Raw genomic sequence first — 15,392 nt, forward strand, 5'->3', positions numbered from 1 at the left:
ATCTACACATTCAATGCAATCCCCATCAAAATACCATCCACTTTTTTCAAAGAAATGGAACAAATAATCCTAAAATTTGTATGGAACCATAAGAGACCCCGAATAGCCAGAGGAATATTGAAAAAGAAAAGCAAAGCCGGCGGCATCACAATTCCGGACTTCCAGCTCTATTACAAAGCTGTCATCATCAAGACAGTATGGTACTGGCACAAAAACAGACACATAGATCAATGGAACAGAACAGAGAGCCCAGAAATGGACCCTCAACTGTATAGTCAACTCATCTTCGACAAAGCAGGAAAGAATGTCCAATGGCAAAAAGACAGTCTCTTCACCAAATGGTGTTGGGAAAATCGGACAGCCACATGCAGAAGAATGAAACTGGACCATTTCCTTACACCACAGACAAAAATAGTTTCCAAGTGGTTGAAAGACCTAAACGTGAGACAGGAGTCCATCAAAATCCTAAAGGAGAACACAGGCAGCAACCTCTTCGACCTCAGCCGCAGCAACTTCTTCCTAGAAAGATCGCCAAAGGCAAGGCAAGCCAGGGCAAAAATGAACTATTGGGATTTCATCAAGATAAAAAGCTTTTGCACAGCCAAAGAAACAGTCCACAAAACCAAAAGACGACCGACAGAATGGGAGAAAATATTTGCAAATGACCTATCAGACAAAGGGCTAGTATCCAAAATCTATAAAGAACTTATCAAACTCAACACCCAAAGAACAAATAATCCAATCAAGAAATGGGCAGAAGACATGAACAGACATTTTTCCAAAGAAGACATCCAAATGGCCAACGGACACATGAAAAAGTGCTCCACATCGCTCGGCATCAGGGAAATCCAAATCAAAACCTCAATGAGATATCACCTCACACCCGTCAGAATGGCTAGAATTAACAAGTCAGGAAATGACAGATGTTGGCAGGGATGCGGAGAAAGGGGAACCCTCCTACACTGTTGGTGGGAATGCAAGCTGGTGCAGCCACTCTGGAAAACAGTATGGAGGTTCCTCAAACAGTTGAAAATAGAGCTACCCTACGATCCAGCAATTGCACTACTGGGTATTTACCACAAAGATACAAATGTAGGGATCCGAAGGGGTACGTGTACCCCAATGTTTATAGCAGCAATGTCCACAATAGCCAAACTGTGGAAAGAGCCAAGATGTCCATCGACAGATGAATGGATAAAGAAGTTGTGGTATATATACACAATGGAATGTTATGGAGCCATCAAAGGGAACGAGATCTTGCCATTTGTAACGACGTGGATGGAACTGGAGGGTGTTATGCTGAGTGAAATAAGTCAATCAGAGAAAGACATGTATCATATGACGTCACTGATATGAGGAATTCTTAATCTCAGGAAACAAATGGAGGGTTGCTGGAGTGGTGGGGGGTGGGAGGGATGGGGTGGCTGGGTGACAGACATTGGGGAGGGTATGTGTTATGGTGAGCACTGTGAATTGTGCAAGACTGATGAATCACGGATCTGTACTTCTGAAACAAATAATGCAAGATATGTTAAGGAAAAAGAAAAAGAAGAAGATAGCAGGAGGGGAAGAATGAAGGGGAGTAAGTTGGAGGGGGAGACGAACCATGAGAGACGATGGACCCTGAGAAACAAACTGAGGGTTCTAGAGGGGAGGGGGGTGGAGGGATGGGTTAGCCTGGTGATGGGTATTCCAGAGGGCACGTACTGCATGGAGCACTGGGTGTTATACACAAACAATGAATCATGGAACACTACATCAAAAACTAAGGATGTATGGTATGGTGACTAACATAATAAAATGAAATTTAAAAATAAAATAACTGATTAAAAAAACCCAAAAAAACCCAAAAGCATGATCCAGGAAAGAAAAAGAATTGATGCATTAAACTTCATCAAAACTAAAAGCTTTTGCTCTATGAAAGGCAGTGTTAAAAACTGGAAAGACAACCCACAGAAAGAGAAAATAGTTGCAGATCAGATACATGACAAAAGAATCACAGCCAGAATATATAGAGAACTTTAAAACTCAACAATAAGAAAAAAAATCCTATTAAAAAATGGGCAAAAAATCTGAACAGAAGCTTTATCGAGGAAGATATATTGATGGCAAATAAGCACAGGAAACACTTCTCAACATTATCCATTAGGAAAATGCAAATTAATACCCAAATGAGGTAATGCTATTAATGTGGCAAAAATACCATGACCACCAACAACAAATATCAAACCTCACCATATTAAGTTCTGGAGAGGATGTAAAGCAATTGTAACTCTTCCACATTGCTGGGAGCTGAGGGCAATGCAAAATGTTTTCCCCTATGGAAGACAGCTGGGCAGTTTCTTACAAACTTGAACATACACTTGCCATACGACCTAGCAAGGCTACCTTAGAGAAAATAAAATTTACGTCCACACACACATTGCTATAACATCTCATGAATGTTCACAACAGCTTTATTTGCAATGACAAAAAGCTGGAAGCAACCCAACCATCAACAAGTGAGTGGATTAACAACAGACTACTACTCAGCAATAAACAGGATGGGAGCACTAATGCATGCCACAACTGGATAGATCTCAGAAACATTACGCTCAGTGAAAATAGCCAATTTCAGGTGAAGGTGATAGACAGCTCCCTACCTGTTTGTGGGTGGTGGTTACACAAATCCATGTGTGTTAAAACTCAAAGAACTGTACTGAAAAATTGAGGTGTACTTTGTGCAAATTTTTGAAGTAAAACAATAATTTTTTTCAAAGATTTTATTTGAGATAGAGAGTACGTGTGCATGAGCAGGGGGGAGGGTCAGAGGGAGAGGAGAAAGCAGACTCTCCTTGTGCAAATTTCTGAAGTAAAACAATAATTTTTTTCAAAGATTTTATTTGAGATAGAGAGTACGTGTGCATGAGCAGGGGGGAGGGTCAGAGGGAGAGGAGAAAGCAGACTCTCCTTTGAGCAGGGAGCCCTACTGGGGGCTGGATCCCAGGACGTGGAGATCATGACCTGAGTGGAAGGCAGACACTTAACTGACTGAGCCACCCAAACACCTCTAAAAAAAATAATTTTTATTTATTATTATTTTTTAAGATTTTATTTATTTATTTGACAGAGAGAGACAGCGAGAGAGGGAACACAAGCAGGGGGAGTGGGAGAGGGAGAAGCAGGCTTCCCGCGAAGCAGGGAGCCCGATGCGGGGCTCGATCCCAGGACCCTGGGATCATGACCTGAGCCGAAGGCAGATGCTTAACGACTGAGCCACCCAGGCGCCCCAAAAATAATTTTTTTAAAGAAAACTGGGATAATAGACAATAGTTTAAGTCAAGTAGGGAAGGTAACTGGAATCAAGTATTCTAAGCTCCCAGTACTGGTTGTTGGGAGGTAAAGTGATCATTAGATTTTGTTAGGCTAAAACATGATAAACATTGGAAGGGCAGCACTAAGAGTAGAAATAGACTATGTATCTTCCATACTAATAGAGGCAAAAATACAAAAACAGCCTAACAACCCACAGTAAAAACTCGATGAATCAAAATGAGGGGAAAAGACAGTAGTAGGTGAAGGCTTATGGGAAAAAAAGAAAAAAAATAGCACAAAGTAAAATGGGAGACATCGGTTCAAATATATTATTAGTAAAAATGGGCTAAATATGTCAGTTAAAAGCTAAAGATGTTCAGCTCAGAAATAATAAAATAAAAAAAGTCTAGGTCTATGCTAATTCCAAGAACTGTATCTGAAATATAAAGAATCGGGAAGATTGAAGAGAAAAAGAAAAAAAAAAACACGTATTTTTAATTAATATTTTTAATTTTTAATTAATATTATATTATTTTTATTTTTAATTAATATTATATTATTGCTGGCCAAAAAAGACTCTGAGGAAAAAACAAAACCACACGAAAAACCAAAAAAAAAGGCATTATAAGGGAGAGAGGAACCCAATATAATGAAAAAGTTTACCTCATCAAGAGCCTGTAAGAATTCTGAACTTGGATGTACCTGATTAGAATCACAAAATATATAAATCAAAACTGATAAGAGCACTTTAGGAAAGCCCTAAAAAATGTACAATAGAAGTGTCATCATTTCTCTTTTAATTAATGAGAGGTAAAGCACACACACACATAAAAAGTTAGTAAAGATACAGAGGATTTGAAAAACATAAGTTAGCAGATTTATTTGACAGACACACATGGAACCCTGAATCTAATCATCATAGAATATAAATTCTTCTCATGCATATAAGTATTCATTTCCAAAAATTAACCACTTAGTAGCCTATAAAGCACATCTCAACAAACACCAAAGGACAGATGCCACACAATGTTCTCTTACCCCAATGCAATTTAAATTGAAATAATTAGCTAAAAAATTAAAAATTTTTTAAAGATTTTATTTATTTATATGTCAGAGAGAGAGAAAGAGAGAGAGAGAGCACATGCATGCACAACCAGGGGGAGGGGCAGGGAAAGCAGAGGGAGAAGCAGGCGCCCCGCTGAGCAGGGAGCCTGATATGGGACTCAATCCCAGGACCCTGGGATCATGACCTGATCTGAAGGCAGACGCTTAACTGACTGAGCCACCCAGGCATTCCTAAAAAGTTAAAATTTTAAAAAACACATATACAAGATTTAGAAACTTTAAAACAATTTTGAATAGCTTATAGGCCAAAAAGAAATGGCTAGAAATTTAAAATATTTAGAATTGAACAATTAAAATATCAAACTTGTCACCAAAGTGATAATTTAAAAAAATAGAAACTCAAATGCTTATTTTAGAAGAGAGGCTGAAAATACTTGAGAAGTATAAGCAGAATAAAATTCAAGAAATGAGAAGGAAGAAAATAACAAAGGGGAAGAAATTAGTAAAATAGAAAAATACATGTAATAAAATCAACAAAGTCAAAAGTTAATTCTTTGAAAAGACTAACAAAATAGCCGATCTCTACAGGATTTACCGAGAGAGAGAGAGAGAGAGAGAGAGAGAGAAGGAAACAATAGGAAATAAAAATGGAATATAACTGGGGATACTGCAGAGATTAAAAAGATAATGAAAGTTATGAACAGCTTTATTTGAAAACAGACAAAATGGCCAAAGAGCTAGAAAAATAAAGCAAGCCCAAACTGACTCAAGAACAAACAGGAAGTCTGAATAGTCCTATAAACCTTTAAAAAACAGTGAAGTGGTAATTAAATATCTGTCCACGAGGAAGAAAGAAGACCAAGATATTTAACAGGAAACTTTTCAACAAATGTTTCTTTCCAAATGTGTACAAACTCTTCAAAAGAATAAAAAAAAGCAACACACACAGCTCATGCCAAGAGATAAGTATAACTTGTTATCAAAACTAGAGAAGGATGCACAAAGAAAATTACAGACTGGTCCTATACATTAACAATCATACAAATATCCTCAAAAAAAATAAATTAGCACATTATGAACAAATTAGATTAATCGCTGGAATGCAGGAGTGTTTTTTCTTTTTTTAAAGATTTTATTTTTAAGTAGTCTCTACACCCGACGTGGGGCTCGAACTCAAAACCCTGAGATCAAGAGTCACATGTGCCACCAACTGAGCCAGCCAGGCACCCCAAGAATGGTTTAACTTCAGATATCTGCAAGTGTAATTCATCACATTGACAGATTAAAGGATAAACCATGACTACCTCAAACAATGCAGACAAAATATTTAATAAAACTCAATGCTTATTCATAATAAATAGGAAAAAGGAAATCCTTACCTTTGTTTTTTAAAGTGTACCTATAAAACATTATTCTTACTGGGAACATGTTGAAAATATTCCCTTTAAAGTCAAGAATAAGGGGCGCCTGGGTGGCTCAGTCATTAAGCATCTGCCTTCGGCTCAGGTCATGATCCCAGGGTCCTGGGATCCAGCCCTGCATCGGGCTCCCTGCTCAGTGGGGAGCCTGCTTCTCCCTCTCCCACTCCACCTGCTTGTGTTCCCTCTCTCGCTGTGTCTCCCTCTGTCAAATAAATAAATAAAATCTTTAAAAATAATAAAGTCAAGAATAAGACAACAATGCCTACTATCACTTTCTCGCTGGCTCAGTAACTGAAATAGATTTAAAAACTGAAGAGAAAGAACCTAGACTGACATAATCCATAGAAGTTATTAAACATAATGAAAGTTTAGAATGACAGCTTGATATAAGAGCAATATAACAATATAACCAGCCAATACTTAGAAAATCTAATTTTTAAAATCACAACACAGAAAAAAAATAAATTTAATAAAAGATGGGCAATATCTTATGGAGAAAAAATTAGCAGAAGACATTAACAAGACAAACTGAGAGCTACACTGTATTTATGGATAGAAAGAATTAACTTTGTAAAGATATCAGTTCTCTTTATACCAATGGAACTTCAATAAAAATTCCAAATAAGGACTTTTAGAAACTAATTTAGGGGCACCTGGGTGGCTCAGTTGGTTAAGTCTGCCTTTGGCTCGGGTCACGAACTTGGGGTCCTGGGATAGAGGCCCGCGTCAGACTCTCTGCCCAGCGCGGAGTCGGCTTCTTCCTCTCCCTCTGTGGTCTCTCTCGCTCTCTCTCAAATAAACAAACAAATAAAATCTTAAAAGAAAACTAATTTAATGAGGCGAATCTAAAACTTATATGAAAATGCAAAGACATAAGAGAAAACCACGGTCATCCTTAGGAAGAATAGGCTGGGAGAGTTTCACTACCAGATATTGAAACTGACTAAAGTCAAAGCAATTAAGACAGTATTATATCAGTGTTCACACTGAACATGAGAACAGAAGAGAGTGTCTAGGAAGAGACCCACACACGAAAAAGATGATAGAGGTGTGATCCCGGATTGCAGAAAAGATGTGTTATTCAATATGTAGTGCTAAGTCAATTGCATACCCCTTCCCCAAAAAAAACACAAAAAGAAAAGAAAATGAGAGTTCTACCCAAAACCATGCATAAAAACCAAGTCCCAATGAATTAAAGACTTAAATTTAAACACAAGATATTAAAACTTCTGGGAAAATACATCTACAATGTCTTATATTTCTGACCATGGAATGAGACTTCGGAGGAAAAAAAGATGAACCATAAAAGAGAAGAATAATAAATTTGTTTACATAAAAATTAACTTCTGTTACAGTAGTTGAGAAAAAAAAACAATGAAAAGAGAGTCAGAAAATGGAGGAAGATATATGTAAAAAAAACAAATATAACTGCCAAAGGATTAACATTCATATTCTATCAGAAAGTTCCAAAAGTCAATGAAAAAAAATCAACTCTATAGAAAAATAGGCTGAAGACTAGCACTTCTTAGGTGAGAAACTTCTAATGATTAACAAATATATAAAAATATGGCCAACCTCATTAGTAAGCAGGAATATACAAATTAAACTATACAGAAATACAGTTCTCTATCTACCAGCCTGACAAAAATATCTGACAATTCCAAACAGTGAAGACAGGGAGTAAGGGAAATCTCTACAAAGCACGACTCTAAGTATAAACTGTTAAAAAGCATTGTAGAAAAATAGTGTGTCATTATCTGGTACATCTGACACTGAAACTCAGTACCCAAACGAAACATCTTTTAAGAGCACAATACAGAATATTTACTCATATTATGTCTGAAGTGCTCTAATATTTTCTACTATGCTCACTAAATTGATTCTATTATCTCTAATAGGTTGGAACCTGTACTCAAGAAACACTATCCTAGAGGAACCCCCACACATTTACCAGGAGACATTTATAAAAAATTCCTAGCAGTTTTTTGTTTTTGTGGGTTTTTTGTAAAATAAAAAAAAAGTAGGGGAAAAAAGTCCATCAAATAGAGAATAAAGATGCACCAAAAATAATAAGATACCTAGGAATAAGCCTAACAAAGAGGTCAAAGACCTGTACTCTGAAAATTGTAAACACTGATGAAAGAAACTGAAGATGACAAAGAAATGGAAAGATATTCCATGCTCATGGATTGGAAGAATATTGTTAAAATGTCTATACTACCCAAAGCAAGCTACACATATAATGCAATCCCTATCAAAATACCAACAGCACTTTTCACAGAACTAGAACAAACAATTCTAAAATTTGTGTGGAACCACAAAAGACCCTGAATAGCCAAAGCAATCCTGAAAAAGGAAAAGAGAGCTGGCAGCATCACAATTCCAGATTTCAAATTATATTTCAAATCTTAATCATCAAAACAGTATGATACTGGCACATACAGACATATAGATCAATGGAACAGAACAGAATCCAGAAATAAACCCACAATTATATGGCCGATTAATTTTTGACAAAGCAGGAAGGAATATCCAATGGGAAAAAGTCTCTCGAACAATGCCTGTTGGAAAACTGGACAACTACAAACAAAAGAAGGTACCTGGATCACTTTCCTACACCACACACAAAAATAAACTAAAAATGGATTAAAGACCTCAATGTGTGTGAGACCGCAAAAATCCTAGAAGAGAGGACAGGCGAGGCAGTAACTTGACACTGGCTGTGGCGATTTCTTTCTAGATATGACTCCTGAGGCAAGGGAAACAAAAGCAAAAATATACTGGGACTTCACCAAAAATAAAAAGCTTCTGCAAAGCGAAGGAAAACAACAAACTAAAAGGCAACTAATGGAATGGGAGATGTTTGCAAATGACATATCTGATAATGAGTTAGTATCCAAAATATATAAAGAACTTATAAAACTCAACACCCAGAAACCAAACAATCCAATTAAAAAATGGGCAGAAGACATGAACAGACATTTCTCCAAAGATATACAGAGGGGGCCAACAGACACATGAAAAGATGCTCAACATCACTCATCATCAGGGAAATGCAAATCAAAACCACAATGGGATACCACCTCACACCTGTCAGAATGGCTAAAATCAACAACACAAGAAACAACAGGTGTTGGCGAGGATGTGTGCTGTTGGTGGGAACGCAAACTGGTGTAGCCACTGTGGAAACAGTATGGAGGTTCCTCAGAAAGTTAAAAAAAAAAAAAATTATGTCATGATTCAGTAAATCACAGGATTGGGTATTTACCCAAAGAATACAAGAATACTAATTCAAAGGGATACATGTACCCCATGTTTATAGCAGCAGTATTTACAATAGCCATGATATGGAATCAGCCCAAGTGTCCATTGAATGATGGATAATGAAGATGTGGTCTATATACAGAATATTACTCAGCCATAAAAAGAAGAATGAAATCTGGCCATCTGCAATGACAAAGATGGAGCCAGAGGGCATAATGCTAAGTGAAATAAGTCAGTCAGAGAAAGACAAATACCATATGATTTCACTCATATGTGGAATTTACAAAACAAAACAAATGAGCAAAAGGACAAGTCAAGAAACAGACTTCTTTTTTTTTTTTAAAGATTTTGAGAGAGAGCGAGGAAGCAAGAGAAAGAGCATGAGCAGGGGGGAGGGGGAGAGGGAGAAGCAGACTCCCTGCTGAGTGGGAAGCCTGATGGTGATTCTTGGAAGTTCAACGCCGAATAGGGAAAACAAATAACAGAAAGACTACTTAAATTATACCATTTTCATAAAGTTCAAAACCAAACACCACTGAACAACATACTGTTAAGGGATAAAATAGGTGTAGTAAAATGAAAAGATTTTACTCGCAAAATTTCAAAGTGGTTATCTCCAAAAAAAGAATATAGATTGGATTTGGAGGAATACACAGGTGGCTTCAATGTAACTGGTAGTGAGTTGTTTCTAAATTTGTGTAGTAGGTTCATGGCTCTCCTAATGTTTCAAAACATATAAGAATACAGCTAATCTATGTATTAAATGATAGGTAATATAACAAAAATAACAAAAACCAAGCATTAAGTATCAAGCATAAACTTTTATAAATGATTACAACAATCCCACAAGTCTAAAAACAAACCAAAAAATTATGCCCATCAAGCCTGGGTGGCTTAATCAGTTAAGCATCTGCCTTCGGCTCAGGTCATGATCCTGGGGTCCTGGGATAGAGCCCTGCATTGGGCTCCCTGCTCCGCGGGAGGCCTGCTTTTCCCTCTCCCACTCCCCCTGCTTGTGTTCCCCCTCTCGCTGTGTCTCTCTCTGTCAAATAAAAAAAAGAAAGAAAGAAAGAAAGAAAGAAAGAAAAAGAGAAAAAATAAAAAAATAAATAAATTTAAAAAATTATGCCCATCAGATTTTCTATATTCTGGTTAAAAAAATAGTAATACCCACACACCCCACACATATCGTATACCATATATATGCACAATGTATATATAAACATATGTCATTAATTACATATATAAGTTTTTAAGTACACATTAATTTTATATATAAACACCTTCTTTAAAGTTTTTACTACTTTTTGCTTAAAAGAAACAGCTGAGTTTCAGGACATCCAGACAGTTAGCTAGGGCAATTACTCACACATCAACTACATGTAAACTAAAATAACCAATAAAAGCACCCTAGCTACACAGCTGATAAGAAAGCAACAAGCTCTGCTCCTCTGAAGGGAAGCATCTTGTGCTGGAGACAAATTCTGCTCAAGTCTATTCTTAAAAATTTGGGGTCATAAACTTATTTGAAGATCCAAAGGATTTAAGAACATTCTAGAACACATTATACTGAGGGAAAGACTCATCAATACTGAGTTGGAAGGAACAAGGAAGTGAGCCCAATTTTCCACTCCTCTGAGAGACTTCCTTCCATCACTCCCGAGGCATTTCAACAGAGCATTACAGACTGACCAATGGAAGGTAATCTTTGGGGAAAGGAGGTGGGCTAGCAGGTGATGCTATTTTTAGGAAGCCTGGTATTTCTGGCCTCATCCTTGTAAATGAAAGACAGAGCATCATCCATTATCAAGACAATGAACACTACCATTTTCAAGGAATGAGTCATTCCACAGGATGACAAACACTGTGTAGGTGACATCTGGGTACAAGTCATGTCTTTTTTATTTTATTTTTTACATCAACAGACTAAAGCAAAACAGAGCCTTGGCAAACTGGTCTAAAAATTGTGCATTGTTCTAGTTACAGGCTTCAGGAGAACAATCCACACCACCTACAAAAAAAATCTTGATTGTCATCAGCATTGTCCTGAGTTTGTACGGTCACAGTGGCATTTCCCAAAACGTGTTTCATGAAAAAAAAAAGACTCCTAAAGCACTGAAGAAAAAGATCCTGTGGACAACTAAGTTAAGGAAACACCGAATACTATGTTCATTAATGGAGGCTCATTAAAATTTTTAAAGGTTCTGAGAAGTCCTGCAGTAAATAAAATGCTTTAATGTGAGCTAGCCCATTATTTCCCAACTGTATGCAAATATGAAACTATATTTCACATGCCACCAAGCGCCAAATATGCTTTAGGAAATGTGAGGCAGAAGGAAACAGTCACCACACTACATCTTGATTCTGGAAATCTCCCCTGGGAGTTCTGGCCTCATCACAGAAAGACATTTAGTTGGACGGAGGGTTAAAGCAATCAGGACTCCCCAGCTGCCATCACAGAAGTCCTTGAGCGACATAGGCTGCTTTTCAGGTAGAGAGAGTCTCCTTACAAACCATTTCAGATACAAGGTCACCACCTGGCCACACCGAAAAAATTGCCAAATCCTCTTCTTTTCACACCACTAATATTTTGCAGCCCCCTGTTTCTCCCTTTCTGTTTGGACAGTCCCAGGCTAGCCCCGCAGGGCTCAGCCCTGAACTACCACCGGATCCTCCAAATTGAGGTTTGGATCTCCACCATCCTCACCCTCCCATGCACCCTTCACGCTGTCCTCAGACATTCTTCCCCAAATGCCTCCCGACTCCCTTTTGCCTAAAGCCTAGGAGGTCTTCTGGTAAGTGCTTTACAAGCATTTTGTCATTGTTTTACAATGTATATTGTAAAATATACAATAAAATAAAATGTATATTGTACATTGTTTTAAAATGTATCCAGGGTTTGTTTCAATCAGATATGGTAAGACATGAAATTGACAGCCCTGAAGAAATGTATGCTCCGGGATTCCTACAATGGGGGGGGGGGGGGGGAGGCGCCGTGCACCATGCAGGGGGCAAAGACAGTAAAGGCAAAGTGTGGGTAAGAGCCTTCACTGTAGTTTTCATTGAAAGGAATAAGGGAGTTAAGGCGAACCAACTGAGGTTTAGGACTGGATAGTTTTGAATAATTTTGGTGGGCTCTGGGCTATCAGGGCTGTCCCTAGATGTCCAGTACCTCGCCCTGGGTGACTTTAGGCAGAGGACAGTGTCCAGACTGCAAGAGCCTAATACAAGGTGGGGTGGAGGTACAGACTTAGGATTGGTTGGTCTGCATTTCAAAGATGTGCTTGCAGGCTAGTTGTTTGCTATTTCTAGAAATTAGCTGGCCCTGGGAGGGGCGGCATCTGCCAGGTCAGTGAGGTTGCAGATGCCAGAGCATCAAGGATACAGAAAATATAGTTCATTCAGTCACTCATTCCTTTAAAAACCTAGAAGATGTTATTATACCCATTTTTTTATACGTCGTCACAGCCTTCCCTAGACTTACAGCATCAGCGTCATTTAGAAACTTCTTAGAAATGCACATTCTCCAGCACCAGCTCAGACCTACGGAGGCGGAAACTCTGGGAGGGAGGGCCAGCACCATGTGTTTCAAGTAGCCCTCCAGATGATTCTGAAGCATGCTAAGAAACCCTGGTGCATGGAATAAATTCTAAAATCCCTGCTCTGGAAAATCCCACTCTGAGTCAACAGATTTAGCTCTTCAAGTTCCCCTAAACTACCCCATTCTTCTACTCCCAGCCATCCCCTGCCCTTCATTCTGTCCCTCTCCTACCCTGCCCTGCCTGATAAACTCTTTCTTTCCCTTGTTCCCACTGGGACTCAGCACGCCCCACACTAGCACAGTACTGAGGCGAAGCAAGGGCAGGTTTCCTTCCCTTGCTATCCAAAAGTACAGCAGTCCTGAGAAGCCTTTCCTAAGCTAAAATGAGGTAAAGGGAAGAAGCATGAATTTATACGGAACGATGTCTGAGCCGTTCCCAGATCCAAATAAATAAATAAATAAATAAATAAATAAATAAATAAATAACCTCCCTTAAACATTTCTGATATCTGAGGACACATCTTGCCGACAGACGCACAAAACAAATTGAGGGAAAGCACAGATGCCCACAGACAGGGTTCAAGGCTATGGCAGCTGGACGCTGAGGTGCTGAGTGTTCCTGGGAAGGAGGCTGGCGGGGTCACTCGCGATGCCTGGGGTGTGTGCTGCCTCTCCAACGGCTTGCTGCAAGACCAACACTGAACGCTATTTTCTTTTTTCACCTTTTTTCATAAATGCAAAAATAAGCTTTGGATTTCCTTTCAGTTAGCAAAAACAGGTACTAATGTGGGTCTTTTGTAAAAGCAAAGTGGCACAATTGAGAACTTTCAAATGGCGGGGGATGCCTGCACTCTGTAAATGCCTATTAAGATGGAGTACAACCTTGATAGAACTGGGCACAACTGCTTTTGCTCACTGTCTTGCCCTGTCTTGCTTGTTACGGTAGACTCCGTTACCTGGCTCTCCCAAGGCCACTATCCACCACTGCCTTCTTTGCTATAGAAGACAGAAGCCCAGTACAGTCCCAGGGTCCCCTGAAATTCAGAGTACCCATGGGACCTGGTCCCAAGCCATGAGACAAAAGCAGAAGTGTGCCATAGGGTCATCCGGCCAAGCTCTGCTTTCCTGCTAAAAATGAACAAGACACAGCTGTGGAGCCTTGTCACTTCTTCCTGTTTTGAATGCAGATTCAATGGCAAGAATGGTGGTAGCCATCCTGTAACCATGAAGGAATGGCAAAGAACCATGAAGAGGGACCCTGGCTGGCTCAGTCGGTTAAGCGTCTGTCTTCGGGCTCAGATCGTGATCTCAGAGCCCCACATGGGCCTCCCTGCTTGGCAGGGAGTCTGCTTGTCCCTCTGCCCACCCCGCCCCGCTCACGCTCTCTAATAAATAAAATCTTTAAAAAAGGAGAGCGAGAGAAATGAAGAGATGATGGACCTGACCTGACATCACTGAGTCACTGATCCAACCACTGACCCAACCACCACTTACACATGGACTTATTTCTGAGAGTAATAAACTCTGTCCAAAGCCATCCTAAGTGGATTCTCTGTTACAACAGCTCTATACAATCCTAGCTTAATATACTGGCAGTAGGGGATCTTGTCCTACAACTAATTTTATCCTGAGTAAAAGCATGATTATTTGTTATTCCTGAAATTGCCCATGGTTCTCCAGTCTTAAAATCATCAGAGCAATTATTAACTTTTCCCTAAAGGCCCTCACGGAACACCAAGCTGTACCAGGATGTGCATTAGAGGGAAGGGGGCTGCAGTCGTGGAGAAAGGGTTCCTGGGGGGGGGGGGGGCCACTGGTAGGCATTGAGGGCTTGGTAGGATCTGCCAGGCAGAGACATGGGAGTAGGTCCAAAATGGTGGAGCAATCACCACAGACACTCTCTTGGCACAAAAAAAAGGCTATAAAATAGAGGATTCGGTTAAGGAGAGGAGAATTCCCTCTTGGGAATTAAGGGCAAAGAGAGAAATGAGGAGCAACAGATAGCAAAGTTATTCTAAAGTTGGGACAAATCTGTATTTTTAAACCAACATGATAGCTGCACTCTTTTGAGGCACAGAAAATGCTTACAGTAAGAACCAAAAAAGTGTTATTAACTAGTTTCTTATGAGACCTTCAGGAAGAAAAAGATACCAATAAACAAACGAACAAACAAAAAATGAATGCTATGAAAAAGAACAGTTAGAACACAGGAAAAACTTCTGAAAGTAAATTATAATACAAGTCCCTGGGTGGGTGGAGATAGGAAAAAAATGGGAAATTATTTTTTTTAAGATTTTATTTTTCAATAATCTCTATACCCAACATGGGGCTTGAACCCACAATCCCAAGATCAAGAGTCACACGCTCTGGTGACCAAGCCAGCCAGGTGCCCCAGAATGGGAAATAATTTTAAAAAGAGAGAGACAGACAGAAATCTTCCTAGAACTGAAGACGCACTCAAATCTTCAAACTGCAAGGATCTGAGCTGTCAGATGCAGCCTAGAAATGAAGAAGAGATCCTAAAAAGCTGGAGAGGAGGATGCCATCAAGCTGCAGTGATCAGACCAGACGAAGAAATTATAAGAACTGATGCTAGAATAAAACAGAACAATTCCAAAGTTCTTACTGAGAATCCATTTCAATCTAAAAAAAAAAAAAAAAAAAAAATTGTACTGTGGTAACTTGTCAGCCAAGTCTAGAAGCAAAACAAAATCATTTGTAGAAACAGAAAAGGAGAGAACCTCCTTTTCTGAGAAAACTCTTTGAGGACGCACTCCAGAAAAATCAGGGTAATACTTGAACCAAGT

This window comes from Eumetopias jubatus, unplaced genomic scaffold (genome assembly GCF_037043125.1).
Source record: "Eumetopias jubatus isolate StellerSeaLion01/CBP00866 unplaced genomic scaffold, mEumJub1_p1.0 scaffold_10, whole genome shotgun sequence".
Classification (NCBI taxonomy): domain Eukaryota; kingdom Metazoa; phylum Chordata; class Mammalia; order Carnivora; family Otariidae; genus Eumetopias; species Eumetopias jubatus.